The sequence below is a fragment of the Gigantopelta aegis genome, chromosome 3 (assembly GCF_016097555.1).
Source record: "Gigantopelta aegis isolate Gae_Host chromosome 3, Gae_host_genome, whole genome shotgun sequence".
Taxonomy (NCBI): Eukaryota; Metazoa; Mollusca; class Gastropoda; order Neomphalida; family Peltospiridae; genus Gigantopelta; species Gigantopelta aegis.
This window is the reverse complement of record NC_054701.1, coordinates 403155-417711: the sequence shown is the minus strand read 5'-3', so window position 1 is coordinate 417711 and position 14557 is coordinate 403155.

Below are 14557 nucleotides of genomic sequence, written 5' to 3'. Positions count from 1 at the left end.
TAAGTTCCATATATTACCCTCACAAGATATAACAACAAACACACATTACCTCTATACCTGTAATTTCAAGTTCCATATATTACCATCTCACAAAATATAACAACAAACACACATTATGATTACCTCTATACCTGTAATTTCAAGTTCCATATATTACCATCTCACACAATATAACAACGAACACACATTATGATTACCTCTATACCTGTAATTTCAAGTTCCATATATTACCATCTCACATGATATAACAACGAACACCCATTACCTCTATACCTGTAATTTCAAGTTCCATATATTACCATCTCACAAGATATAACAACGAACACACACTATGATTACCTCTATACCTGTAATTTCAAGTTCCATATATTACCATCTCACAAAATATAACAACACACATTATGATTACCTCTATACCTGTAATTTCAAGTTCCATATATTACCATCTCACAAGATATAACAACGAACACACATTATGATTACCTCTATACCTGTAATTTCAAGTTCCATATATTACCATCTCACAAGATATAACAACGAACACACATTATGATTACCTCTATACCTGTAATTTCAAGTTCCATATATTACCATCTCACAAGATATAACAACAAACACACCTTTCCTCTATACCTGTAATTTCAAGTTCCATATATTACCATCTCACAAGATATAACAACACACATTATGATTACCTCTATACCTGTTATTTCAAATTCCATATATTACCATCTCACAAAATATAACAACACACATTATGATTACCTCTATACCTGTAATTTCAAGTTCCATATATTACCATCTCACAAGATATAACAACGAACACACATTATGATTACCTCTATACCTGTAATTTCAAGTTCCATATATTACCATCTCACAAGATATAACAACGAACACACATTATGATTACCTCTATACCTGTAATTTCAAGTTCCATATATTACCATCTCACAAGATATAACAACAAACACACATTACCTCTATACCTGTAATTTCAAGTTCCATATATTACCATCTCACAAGATATAACAACACACATTATGATTACCTCTATACCTGTAATTTCAATTTCCATATATTACCATCTCACAAGATATAACAACACACATTATGATTACCTCTATACCTGTAATTTCAAGTTCCATATATTACCATCTCACAAAATATAACAACACACATTATGATTACCTCTATACCTGTAATTTCAAGTTCCATATATTACCATCTCACAAGATATAACAACGAACACACATTATGATTACCTCTATACCTGTAATTTCAAGTTCCATTTATTACCATCTCACAAGATATAACAACGAACACACATTATGATTACCTCTATACCTGTAATTTCAAGTTCCATTTATTACCATCTCACAAGATATAACAACAAACACACATTACCTCTATACCTGTAATTTCAAGTTCCATATATTACCATCTCACAAGATATAGCAACACACATTATGATTACCTCTATACCTGTAATTTCAATTTCCATATATTACCATCTCACAAGATATAACAACACACATTATGATTACCTCTATACCTGTAATTTCAAGTTTCATATATTACCATCTCACAAAATATAACAACACACATTATGATTACCTCTATACCTGTAATTTCAAGTTCCATATATTACCATCTCACAAGATATAACAACGAACACACATTATGATTACCTCTATACCTGTAATTTCAAGTTCCATATATTACCATCTCACAAGATATAACAACACACATTATGATTACCTCTATACCTGTAATTTCAAGTTCCATATATTACCATCTCACAAGATATGCATCGACTCTATTGTAGTATATTTAAGTTTTCTACAATACAACACTAGTACCTATTAACAAAACACCAACTCACAGAATAATCTATAATTTCAAATGTAACAATATATTTGATAAATTACCATCTCACCTAATGTACATGAACTCTATGATAATGACTTCCAGTTTAATACACTTATCGTCTGATTTTCTCACGAAATGATCAACCTACCATAAACTGTATTAACAAAACACTAACTCACAGAATAATCTGTAACTTCTAATGTAACTATATATTTGACATGTATTCTAGGTAGTCAGTGTGCTCTAAGGAAGAAGGAAATAAAGTATACCTACCAAAGAACAAACGGTCAAGCGATTGACTGGCACTACTAGGAAATAGCGAACGTGTCTTTGTCACACGGGTATGACAGGGTGCAGTGATACGCCTGCCAAAACTACCTCGTGCCACTTATTCTACTTCCGTCCAATACGTGACAGTGAAACGCTACCGTTAACAGGGAATGTTTATTCATAAATACGACATTAGTCACTTCAGAATGTCAATTGTAATGGAAAATTGACTCCAAAATAATTACTTCTGCCTACGCTATCACTTGAGAGTTTTCTTAAGCCCGATTTCTTGTTCTTTTGTTAGAGGTGTTTATCTATGTAGGAATACGTATAACAGATTATGTAGTTGCATTATTCGGGGGTCGTGTTTCTCTGGTTGTTGGGAGATTTGCAACACTGCGCAAAGGTGTATTCATTCATAAACTTCACTAATCCATTGACTGTGAAATTAAATAGCATGGTACGATTGAATACACGTGAAATCAAGGGACATTAAATACGCTCCTCTGAGGTCGGTGTGTGAATTCGACGAGTAATGACTTGATTTCGGATTTTCAAACCAGTTGTGGCTCAGTGGTTAGAGCTATCGCTTCAGCAGAGAAGGGTTTCGACCCCTCCGAAACCCTCCCTTATACATGCGCCTGTAAATACAGGTGCGGAATTAATGGTTTGAAGCCCCTCTCCAGTGCGCCGAAAATTTGGTATTGAAGATATGAATTTAAATTAATGAGTCAATGGGGGGGGGGGGGGGGGGATGTAAAACCTGGGTTACCTGGGTCTTCCTGGGTCTTCCTAGGTTACCTGATTTACCTGGGTCTTCCTGGGTTACCTGGGTCTTCCTAGGTCTTCCTAGGTTACCTGGTTTACCTGGGTCTTCCTGGGTTACCTGGGTTACCTGGGTCTTCCTGGGTCTTCCTGGGTTATCTGGGTCTTCCTGGGTTACCTGGGTTACCTGGGTCTTCCTGGGTCTTCCTAGGTTACCTGGTTTACCTGGGTCTTCCTGGGTTACCTGGGTTACCTGGGTCTTCCTGGGTCTTCCTGGGTTATCTGGGTCTTCCTGGGTTACCTGGGTTACCTGGGTCTTCCTGGGTCTTCCTAGGTTACCTGGTTTACCTGGGTCTTCCTGGGTTACCTGGGTTACCTGGGTCTTGCTGGGTTACCTGGGTCTTCCTGGGTTATCTGGGTCTTCCTGAGTCTTCCTGGGTTACCTGGGTCTTCCTGGGTTATCTGGGTCTTCCTGGGTCTTCCTGGGTTACCTGGGTCTTCCTGGGTCTTCCTGGGTTACCTGGGTCTTCCTGGGTTACCTGGGTCTTCCTGGATCTTCCTGGGTTATCTGGGTCTTCCTGGGTTACCTGGGTTACCTGGGTCTTCCTGGGTTACCTGGGTCTTCCTGGGTTACCTGGGTTACCTGGGTCTTCCTGGGTCTTCCTGGGTTACCTGGGTCTTCCTGGGTTACCTGGGTTACCTGGGTCTTCCTGGGTTAAGTGGGTCTTCCTGGGTTACCTGGGTTTCCTGGGTTACCTGGGTCTTCCTGGGTTATCTGGGTCTTCCTGGGTCTTCCTGGGTTACCTGGGTCTTCCTGGGTCTTCCTGGGTTACCTGGGTCTTCCTGGGTTACCTGGGTTACCTGGGTCTTCCTGGGTTACCTGGGTCTTCCTGGGTTACCTGGGTTACCTGGGTCTTTCTGGGTCTTCCTGGGTTACCTGGGTTACCTGGGTCTTCCTGGGTTACCTGGGTCTTCCTGGGTCTTCCTGGGTTATCTGGGTCTTCCTGGGTTACCTGGGTCTTCCTGGGTTACCTGGGTCTTCCTGGGTTACCTGGGTCTTCCTGGGTTACCTGGGTTACCTGGGTCTTCCTGGGTTACCTGGGTCTTCCTGGGTCTTCCTGGGTTACCTGGGTCTTCCTGGGTTACCTGGGTCTTCCTGGGTCTTCCTGGGTCTTCCTGGGTTACCTGGGTTACCTGGGTCTTCCTGGGTCTTCCTGGGTTACCTGGGTTACCTGGGTCTTCCTGGGTCTTCCTGGGTTACCTGGGTCTTCCTGGGTCTTCCTGGGTTACCTGGGTCTTCCTGGGTCTTCCTGGGTTACCTGGGTTACCTGGGTCTTCCTGGGTTACCTGGGTTACCTGGGTCTTCCTGGGTCTACCTGGGTTACCTGGGTTACCTGGGTCTTCCTGGGTTACCTGGGTCTTCCTGGGTTACCTGGGTCTTCCTGGGTCTTCCTGGGTTACCTGGGTCTTCCTGGGTTTTCCTGGGTTACCTGGGTTACCTGGGTCTTCCTGGGTTACCTGGGTTACCTGGGTCTTCCTGGGTTACCTGGGTTACCTGGGCCTTCCTGGGGACGACTGGCTATATATGATTTATTTTAAAGTGACAGTCCTCAGTTTATAAACACTACTGCGTAGTTTTCACTATTAGAGTCGTTTCTGATAGTTGAAATCAAACATTACTTATATTTTATTGTTTAGATTATTCATTTCCGTATATCAGAAGTGTTTCTGGTCATCTCAGTGTTTTTAATACCACGAATTACATTTTTCGTATTTTTTTAAAACACATCTACCTCAGAGAAGTTACGATTATGGAGACAAACCCTAGTCTATTTTTAAGAGTATATCTCTGTTTCAACACCACAGAGTTTTACTCCAATATAACTTTATCGAAATGTGTTACAGGTTTGTAGATTAACTAAACTTAGTGTTCATTTTGTAACTCAATCCAAGTGTTACAGAATTGTAGATTAACTAAACTTAGTGTTCATGTTGTAACTCAATCCAAGTGTTACGGGTTTGTAGATTAACTCAACTTAGTGTCCATTTTGTAACTCAATCCAAGTGTTACAGGTTTGTAGATTAACTAAACTTAGTGTTCATTTTCACGGGATGAAACTAGGCTTTGCGACTTTAAATAAAATAAAAGTAAAGTTTGTTTTATTTAACGATGCCACTAGAGCACATTGATTTTTTATCTTATCATCGGCTATTGGACGTCAAACATATGGTCATTCTGACACTGTTTTTAGAGGAAACTCGCTGTCTACTGCTACTCTTTTACGACAGGCAGCAAGGGATCTTTTATTTGCGCTTCCAGCAGGCAGGATAGCACAAACCATGGCCTTTGTTGAACCAGTTATGGATCACTGGTCGGTGCAAGTGGTTTACACTTACCCACTGAGCCTTGCGGAGCACTCACTCAGGATTTGGAGTCGATATTTGGATTAAAAATCCCATGCCTCGACTGGGATCCGAACCCCAGTACCTACCAGCCTGTAGACCGATGGCCTAACCACGACGCCACACAGGCCGGTACGACTTTGAATAATGCAAATGCTTGTTTTGTTTGAGTTGCATATCCTCCACAGAACAAAAATCCTGAAGCCGGCTCTGAACAGGCAAGTAGCTAAATGGTGTCACTCCTCTCCATCCTAATCATGTTGCATTATACGACTATTGAAGGGCGGATTCTAGGTACGTGATCATGGGTGGCCTGTTCTCATCCTTAAAGGTTTTTTAAGTGGGCTTTCTTAACACTTTCACGAAAGCCTTTTTTTTTTCTTTTTTTTTATTGAGTTAAAGTTTCTTTTGTTTAACGACACCACTAGAGCACATTCATTCATAACAATCTTCTTTGCTTTGAACCACAGTGGTTGATCAAACGTCAGGATGGGGGTTGTAGAATGCCTGCGGTTTTCAGAAACAACAAAGAGTAACGTTGAATATATGCATGTCAAATCAGTGGGGTCCATGTCTATCATGGGCAGGAAATGAATCGATGGTTTTCCTGGATGCTCAGCTGTGCATATTGCCTGCATCAGTCCTGACCACCCTGGCCTTTTGGGACGAAGAGGCCACGATATTTTCCAGATAAGGTCAAGATTGGAGAGTGGGTCACTGGCAATTATTTCTGATCGTTTCTGAAAGAGAATTGGAGTGCATTTTCGGAGTGACTTATTGTAATATCTGATTGCAAGCTTATCTGCAATAACACATTGATCGGCCAATGCCAGTCGGGGGACCAGTGCCCTTCACTGAACCTCAGGTGTGACTGCTACTATAATCCCCATTTATGGAAGGTCCCATGGCCATATAATGTCTGTACATTATGATCTACATTGTCCGCAGTGTAATGCCCGAAGTGTCCTGAAATCGAAATAGTGGTATCAATAACTGTTGCTGCACATTTAGAAAAATGCTAAACTTCTTGGTCTGAGGAACACAACCCATGGTTCGATAAACTGTGTAATAAAAGCCTTGAACCATAAAGATGGTGTAATTGTACACCCAGTCCAAATGGAATTGGTGCGATAACAACCCTTGGCCGTGTAGCTTGCACTATGCACTGACCAATGGTTGAGACTTTCAGGTCAATTGTCTTAACACTAAACACACCAGAGAGTAGAAGACGGAGTGAATTGGGCAAATAAGCAAGATTTGCTTCCAATGATCCGAGTTTTACAGGGTCGGGGTAAAACGCTTTTGATCTGTCTAGGCTTTTTATATCTGCTTTGATTAGTTCTGTGGCAGTTTTGATGATTCTCTTCTTTTCAGCTTCCTCGTCATTCATTTTAGGACGGCTCTCATAAAACGTTTGTAGAATTTTTACTGCTGTGGTGCGGAATGTTACAACATTTTCCTTACCATTTATAGTAGTAATCACTACACCATCTCCTAAATGTTCAGCTAACTTTTGACGCATATATTTCGGACTATATGGATCCGAACATATCTCAGACATTCAGATATTGTTTGTTCCTCGTCGTTGTTACGCAATTGATGAATAACCTGGAGGAATGCTTCTTCACGTGAAATACTCGATCCCCGTCACACTTTAGCTGCCCTTTTTCCTCCACTGTCATATCGGAAACGCAGTGGAATTTGTTTCCCCGTCCGAAAGTTCACGCTGCAAACCTGGTGGTAGATAGCATCGACTGCTGGTAGGTCAACAGCAAATGCAATACGTCCACGAATTGTTTCAGCCCACTTGTCATTACCAGTTCGTTCATCGCATGCTTTGACAATAGATCTTTGGAAATCCCAAGTTCTTACCATGAAGACTTCTTCATCTGTATTGTAATGAGTTATTCGCACCCCACAAAGAAAACAGTGGTCCGAAAATGTGAATTCAGGCTCGTGAGAGCGAAGAGTTCTGGTCGCTGGTATATCATCCTGAAGTTTTCTTTTCAATGCAGACTTAATAGTTTTCTTATTGCAGTAATTCAAACGACAACTAGCATGCAATGGTTGTCCTGATTGAACATGTATAGACGTGTTACCTCGAGCTTCAATAGCCTTGTTTACACCAGCAGCTCCTTTATCACCGATTTTCACCGTCTCTGTACCAGTTTCAAGTTCTTCCCTGCATAGGACACACCTCAGATGAACATCATCCATGAAGGAAGAGAAAGTTTGACGTAATAATTGACCCCTCCGTATGTCGAGTTATCCACGCCCACCGTGACACGTGATGCAAGGTTAGACAAACTTTCAATAATGGCTGCCAATTTGCACAGGTCGATAGCAAAATCAACCGATCTGTCGATTACGTTTTTGCCTTAATTTATTTACAAATATCGTTGTTTAAATAAAAAGCCGACAAGAGGAGACATTCAAGTATTTCACTACAGGGTACATTTACGATGACAACGTGATTTAAATCGACGAAACCATTTTTACTTCAGTAAATTTTATCGAAGCACAAGAACCCGGAAGTGAACGTCGAATGCAACTAAAAGAACATTTAAAACATCCTATGCTCGTTTTTCTTGTCAGAACTGATAAATTAAAATGTCTTGTTTCTTTCTTTTTTCTTCTTCTTTTTCATCTTAATTTTTGTTGTTGTTGTTGTTCGACTTTTATATTAATGGAATCCCGATATGCCGAGGAAAAGAGAATAGATTGCGCGGCGACGACCCGGCCTCGACCCGTTTAAAACCGTGGCGTCTTTATTTTTGGTCGGGTTGCGTTAAATGTTTTGTTTAAAAAAAACAAAAGGGAGGGACGTGAGCAGTAACATTAAAATACAAGGCGTGTGGGAATGCTATCAGTGTACCATAATTTTATGCACGAAAGGTTACAAAACTATTATAGCAGGATACAGTCGCCTGGGCCAAAATTATGCAGGCAGTGGTTTAGATTGTGGGCTTGCGATGTTTATGGGGGTGTATTCTTACGTAGCTGCACTGCTTGAATCAACCGATATACGGCACTTGCCCTATTTATGAAACCAAAGCCATACATAAAATTTAAAAAAAAAAATAATAATAATAATAAAAATAAAAATAAAAATCACAACTGGTGTAGCCAGAGGTTGGTGGGGACCACATCTTTGGCCCTCCAGTTATGTATACTGACATATTGGCCCGTCTCCGTTCTGACAAGACATACTAGGGCTGTTTACGTTTGGGTGCCCCATCCCTTCTTTATAAAATCAAGCTGTTCAGCACACCCTTTTTGAAAAAGTTGGACACAATTAGGAATGAAAATATAGAAAATGTAGGACAAAAGTAGGAAAACGTAGAACAAAAGTAGGACCGAAACAGTACGTAGCGACATTATTCATGCACAAAACACCTTTTTATGTGTGGTGCTTTGTTTGTTCATCTATTTTGTGTTCTATCAAAAATAATGTGAATCTTATGTAACGGTCACGTTATACAGTTATTTCAAATTACTGTACACTATATTAATCAATATACATATTTACATGCATAGGAATGCTGATGCACAGTAAAACAGAGTTAACATGATTAATTTAAGTTTTCCATAATGTATTATAGATTCTGAAGTCATACATACACATTGTACATTAGAATCATATTAATCATTGGAAAATATGTTGGCTTTGAGGGTGTAATTTTAATATGTTGAGATTATATGGTGCCACAAATTGGGAGATGTATCTTGCTGCCAAGAACAATTAAAATAATTCCCATAAATGATGACTTTTATAATAACACAAGGAATATGCACTTTAACAGCAATTCGTGGCATTTTCAAACAAAAAAGTACGAAAAACTAAGTATTCTGAAGAAAAAGTAGGAAAAATAGGACAAAAAGTTTGTAAAGTTTGTTTTATTTAACGACGCCACTAGAGCACATTGATTTTTTATCTTATCATCGGCTATTGGACGTCAAACATATGGTCATTCTGACACTGTTTTTAGAGGAAACCCGCTGTCGCCACATAGGCTACTCTTTTTTTACGACAGGCAGCAAGGGATCTTTTATTTGCGCTTCCCACAGGCAGGATAGCACAAACCATGGCCTTTGTTGAACCAGTTATGGATCACTGGTCGGTGCAAGTGGTTTACACCTACCCATTGAGCCTTGCGGAGCACTCACTCAGGGTTTCGAGTCGGTATCTGGATTAAAAATCCCATGCCTCGACTGGGATCCGAACCCAGTACCTACCAGCCTGTGAAAAATAGGACAAAGACCAAAAAGTACGAAAAAGTAGGATAGCTGGACAGTCTGTAAAATATTTGCCAATTAAGTCAGTACAACAGTGTTTAAATAAATTATAAACTCATGTGTTGTGGCAACAACTGTTGGGAATCAAACTTGAAGCTTCTGCCCCCCCCCCCCCCCCCCCCAATCTCACACAACCCGCCCATTAGTTATCTTACTGTCACACAAAATGTACTCACAAAGCCTTATCTGTTCTAGAAGCATAGGCAGATAAAAAATAGTAATAAATATTATAAGACAACCCATGCCTACAGAACAATAATAATACAAAATAAAAATTTAATTAAAAAAATGTATATATATATATATGTTACAGTCAATCTGTGAAATCAGTCATTACGCGTAATCCCTAAACAAATCAGTCATTTCGAGAAGTGCCTGTGACCACCAGGCAATACGCGAAATGACTGAAAATTCCAGGCATTTCTTGAAATGACTGAAAATCATGGCCAGCCATTACGCAAAATGACTAATGTGATTCAAGTCTTATTGTTGACACTTGTATACAGGCTTTTGGTCTTAAATATTGATAAAATCACATTTTAGGAACAAACAAGGATAAGTATATTGATTAAATACGATTTAAAATACTACTTAATATTAATTCTTATTCAACTTTTGCTATAGTTTCAGATTAAAGAATCTTATAGAAAATATGATTAATACCACTTGAATATTACAAACAAAAGGTTCTGGTAATTAATGTTTCTCTGGTTTATTCTTAAACAAACAACACAGAATCTGCTATATTATTGATGTCTTGTTATCTAGGAGATTCTTTTCATCCCAGATTAATTGTAATGGTTCGCTGGTTTATTCTCAAACCTAGCCTTGCTTTGTGTTTATATAAGCAAATGGATTAAGACATGGCTACTTTCAGTGGCTTCTTCTAATCCTTTAGTACAAATTTGTGATTACAGCACCGTCTGACTTTCATCTCTATAAAACTAAACGTGTTTCTGGAGTTTACTTTTGACTTAAGTTCAGTCACAGCCCCAATCACATGGTTTTACGCGGGCTAATGATATGGTTAATATGGAAATGATATCATTAATCAATCTCCAATTTCTAACATTTACATTATGGTGGAGGTGGTGGTTGGGAGGGCCTAGGGAAATGAATTAAAAATGGGGCGGACGTTCCCTTCTACTCTCCTCCGACATAAATACCAGATTAACCAGACATACATTATTGTCAATATTCTACTTTTTACGTAATCATTTGTAGAAACCTTTTTTAACCCTTTGTTTAAACCCTTTTAACTTCTTTGTAAATAAAGTTTATTTAACCATCAATTAAATAGTTTTACGTAATCATCTGTATAAACGTTTTAAACCTTTTTTTACCCCCCCCCCCCCCCCCCCCCCCCCCCCCTCAGCCCTCGCTTTCCGAGTAGTTTCTGGCTCTAGTCAGAAATCGAGCTCGAAAGGAGCGTACTTGAACATTAAATTGATATAAGCACGTTAATTCCCGACATCTGACCTGACAGTCATTTGTGGGCATACATACATACATATATGGGGTTTACTCATAAGTTCTTCTGCTGCAACCAGTACATGATGGCAGAGTCCTATAAAGATACATTTAAAACTGAGCCTTACAAAAAGTATGAAGTTTGTAGAAAAGTGTTAATTCCAAAAGATTAATATTTCACAATGCTAGAAGATATTAAAACAGCAGCAGCTGATAGTGGAACAAAGAGCAGACATGGATACTATCTGCTATCAAAGTGACCTTTCTATACCAATATGTTACTTTAATGATTTGGCACGGACTACTTGATGTACAACTTCTGAAATGATTTGATTTGAGTTTACATAAAGCGTTACATTAGGACTTGAGTGGTGTGGTATTATAGATAGCACTTTAGTCATTTTGCGTAATGGCTGGCCATGATTTTCAGTCATTTCGTGAAATGCCTGGAATTTTCAGTCATTTCGCGTATTGCCTGGTGGTCACAGGCACTTCGCGAAATGACTTATTTGTTTAGGCATTACGAGTAATGACTGGTTTCACAGATTGACTGTAACATATATATATATATATATATATATATATATATATATATATATATATATATATAAAGAGGCAAAATTATATATAACATAAAACTAAACCACAGATTACAGTTCGCACAATTTGTTTAATATTTATTATGAGAATACATCCTAACATTTTCTTTTTTCTCAAAGAGAGGGTCTTTACATATTAATCCCCATGCAATCTGGTACAGGTAAATATATTTATTCAAAAATGAATCTTTCTGTGGCATCCATCTCCAAATCATTATCCTCAAAACGTACAGTCAACTGAGCAATTAAGGATTACCATTTGATGGGTGGTGTCAAACTGAATCCCAAGTCTTGGAAGTCTGAATTACTCCTTAGCAGCAATATGTCAAACACAAAACAAAATTAAAAAAATATTCATAATTTGTATTAAATGAAATTGTTGAAAGTGTTTCATTTTCAGCAGCAATTTCACCCCTGCCCCAGTTTTTCTTTCACATATCAGTTGAAACTGTTCTATTATTTCCATCATTCTGTTCTCAATATCAAGATGCAATGTAATTTGTTTAATAGTTTGTCTTCAGAATCTCATTTTCGACATCTAATCAATGACTCCACATCCATTGGTCCAGTTGCTGAAATATATAAAAACAAACATGTTAAGTATTTCACATCCATTTGAAGAAGTACATTAGTCTGTAACTTAATTACATATCATTGTATTAATTTAAAGTTTAATTTAATTTTAGGAAAACATTTTTTTAACAGGAAACAAAATCAATGTGACTAAACAAAGTATAAAATTAAAAAGTATAGCAGTAAATTAAGAAAAGTAGTGAACAATGTATTTAACTTTGATGATGTTATTTGATTTCTATTAGAAAGTTGCACAAAGCTACATATAAGATGACATGTCAGTGTTCGAGATTAACGGTATCCCGATATCCTGGGGATACCAGAATTTAATTTTGGATACCAGACTTCAAGAACCCAGTATCCCACCGGGATACCATATAAAACTAAATTCTTAGGTGGAATACCAGATTTTGAAATGTTAGTATCCAACTGGGATACTGCCCAAAAATTTAATCTCAAACACTGCAAGTGGAAGAAGGAAAATGCCTATGCTTTGCTAAATTTCGGGGTATAAAATAATGATGAAAAACAAAACTACTGTCTCCAAAAGAAAATCATATTTAGGGTAGGTAATAAAAACAAAACAGATGTAAGTGCCTGATCTAGGTGGTTATGGGTTTGAAATGTTTTGAAATTAGGGTTAGGACATTACATTTCAAGCACATGACCATTTATAAACAGCAGTTCTTTTACTATCATTTATCTGAACATTAAAAAATATATCTATTAATTTCCAAGATTTTAGGGTACATAAGTTTAACCTCAGTAGCCTCTGGCAGAAACCATTAAGTTAAAAATTCTAAGAATAACAATAAAGGAATAATAAAATGTCTTACCAGTATTTATTATAAATTACCCAAGATTGGTAATTGATCTGCTGTTAGGTGAGGAATTGTTTTAATATATATTATGGTAAAATTGGGTTGTTTTAATTGGGGGGGGGGGGGGGGGGGGGGGACTAATGGATGAGTTAAAGTTTGTTTTGTTTAAAGACACCACTAGAGCACATTGAATTATTAATCATCAGCTATTGGATATCAAACATTTTGTACTTTTGACATGTATAGTTTAGAGTGCAAACCCGCTACATTAGTAGCCAGGTATCTTTTATATATACTCTTCAAAAAAAGAAACGCAAAAGGGTACAAATGGGTTATAACTCCGATTTTATGTTTCCTACCGGTTCATGCTTTGTGAATATAAGGTCATTGCATGTCCCAAACACATTCCCACGGTTACATTCGATAAAACGCAGCTACTGTACAATAAAGTTCCAAAATGTGAATATTCGCAAAAACGCAGGCACGTGCAAACCATGTCACCACTGCACGTGCGATGTCTGCACGTGCAACATGAACACCGACAGTATAAAAGTGCAGGGTGTTCGCTTGCCTGGCCTCTGTATTTGGCCGACAGTTGACAATCCAGGACATGCCACGTCTCAGTGAACCGCAGAGAAACAATGCCATCGGCCGACTAGACGCAGGCGAATCCAGAACGGCCGTTGCCAGGGCATTCCATGTGTCCCCAAGCACCATCTCCAGACTGTGGGACCGTTACCAGCAACATGGATCAACACGTGACCTCCCTAGATCCGGTCGACCACGGGTCACTACCCCCGGGCAGGACCGCTACATCCGGGTACGCCACCTTCGGGAACGATTGACTACTGCCACCTCCACAGCCGCAGCAATACCAGGTTTGCGCAGGATATCCGACCAGACCGTACGGAACCGCCTACGTGAGGTAGGAATTCGTGCCAGACGTCCAGTTCGAGGTGTCATCTTAACACCACAACACCGTCGACTCCGACTGCAGTGGTGCCAGATTCATCGACAATGGCCTCAACTGCGATGGAGACAGGTGTGGTTCAGTGACGAGTCCCGATTTCTGCTCCGACGTCATGATGGAAGATGTCGCGTGTATAGGCGTCGTGGTGAACGTTATGCGGCAAACTGCGTGCAGGAAGTGGACAGATTCGGCGGGGGTAGTGTCATGGTGTGGGCAGCCATCTCACACACTGGCAGAACTGACCTGGTCCACGTGCAGGGCAACCTGAATGCACAGGGCTACATTGACCAGATCCTCCGGCCACACATCGTTCCAGTTATGGCCAACGCCAACGCAGTGTTCCAACATGACAACGCCAGGCCTCACACAGCACGTCTCACAACGGCTTTCCTACAGAACAACAACATTAATGTCCTTCCTTGGCCATCGATATCACCGGATTTGAACCCAATTGAGCATCTATGGGACGAGTTGGACCGACGCCTCCGACAGCGACAACCACAGCCCCAGACCCTGCC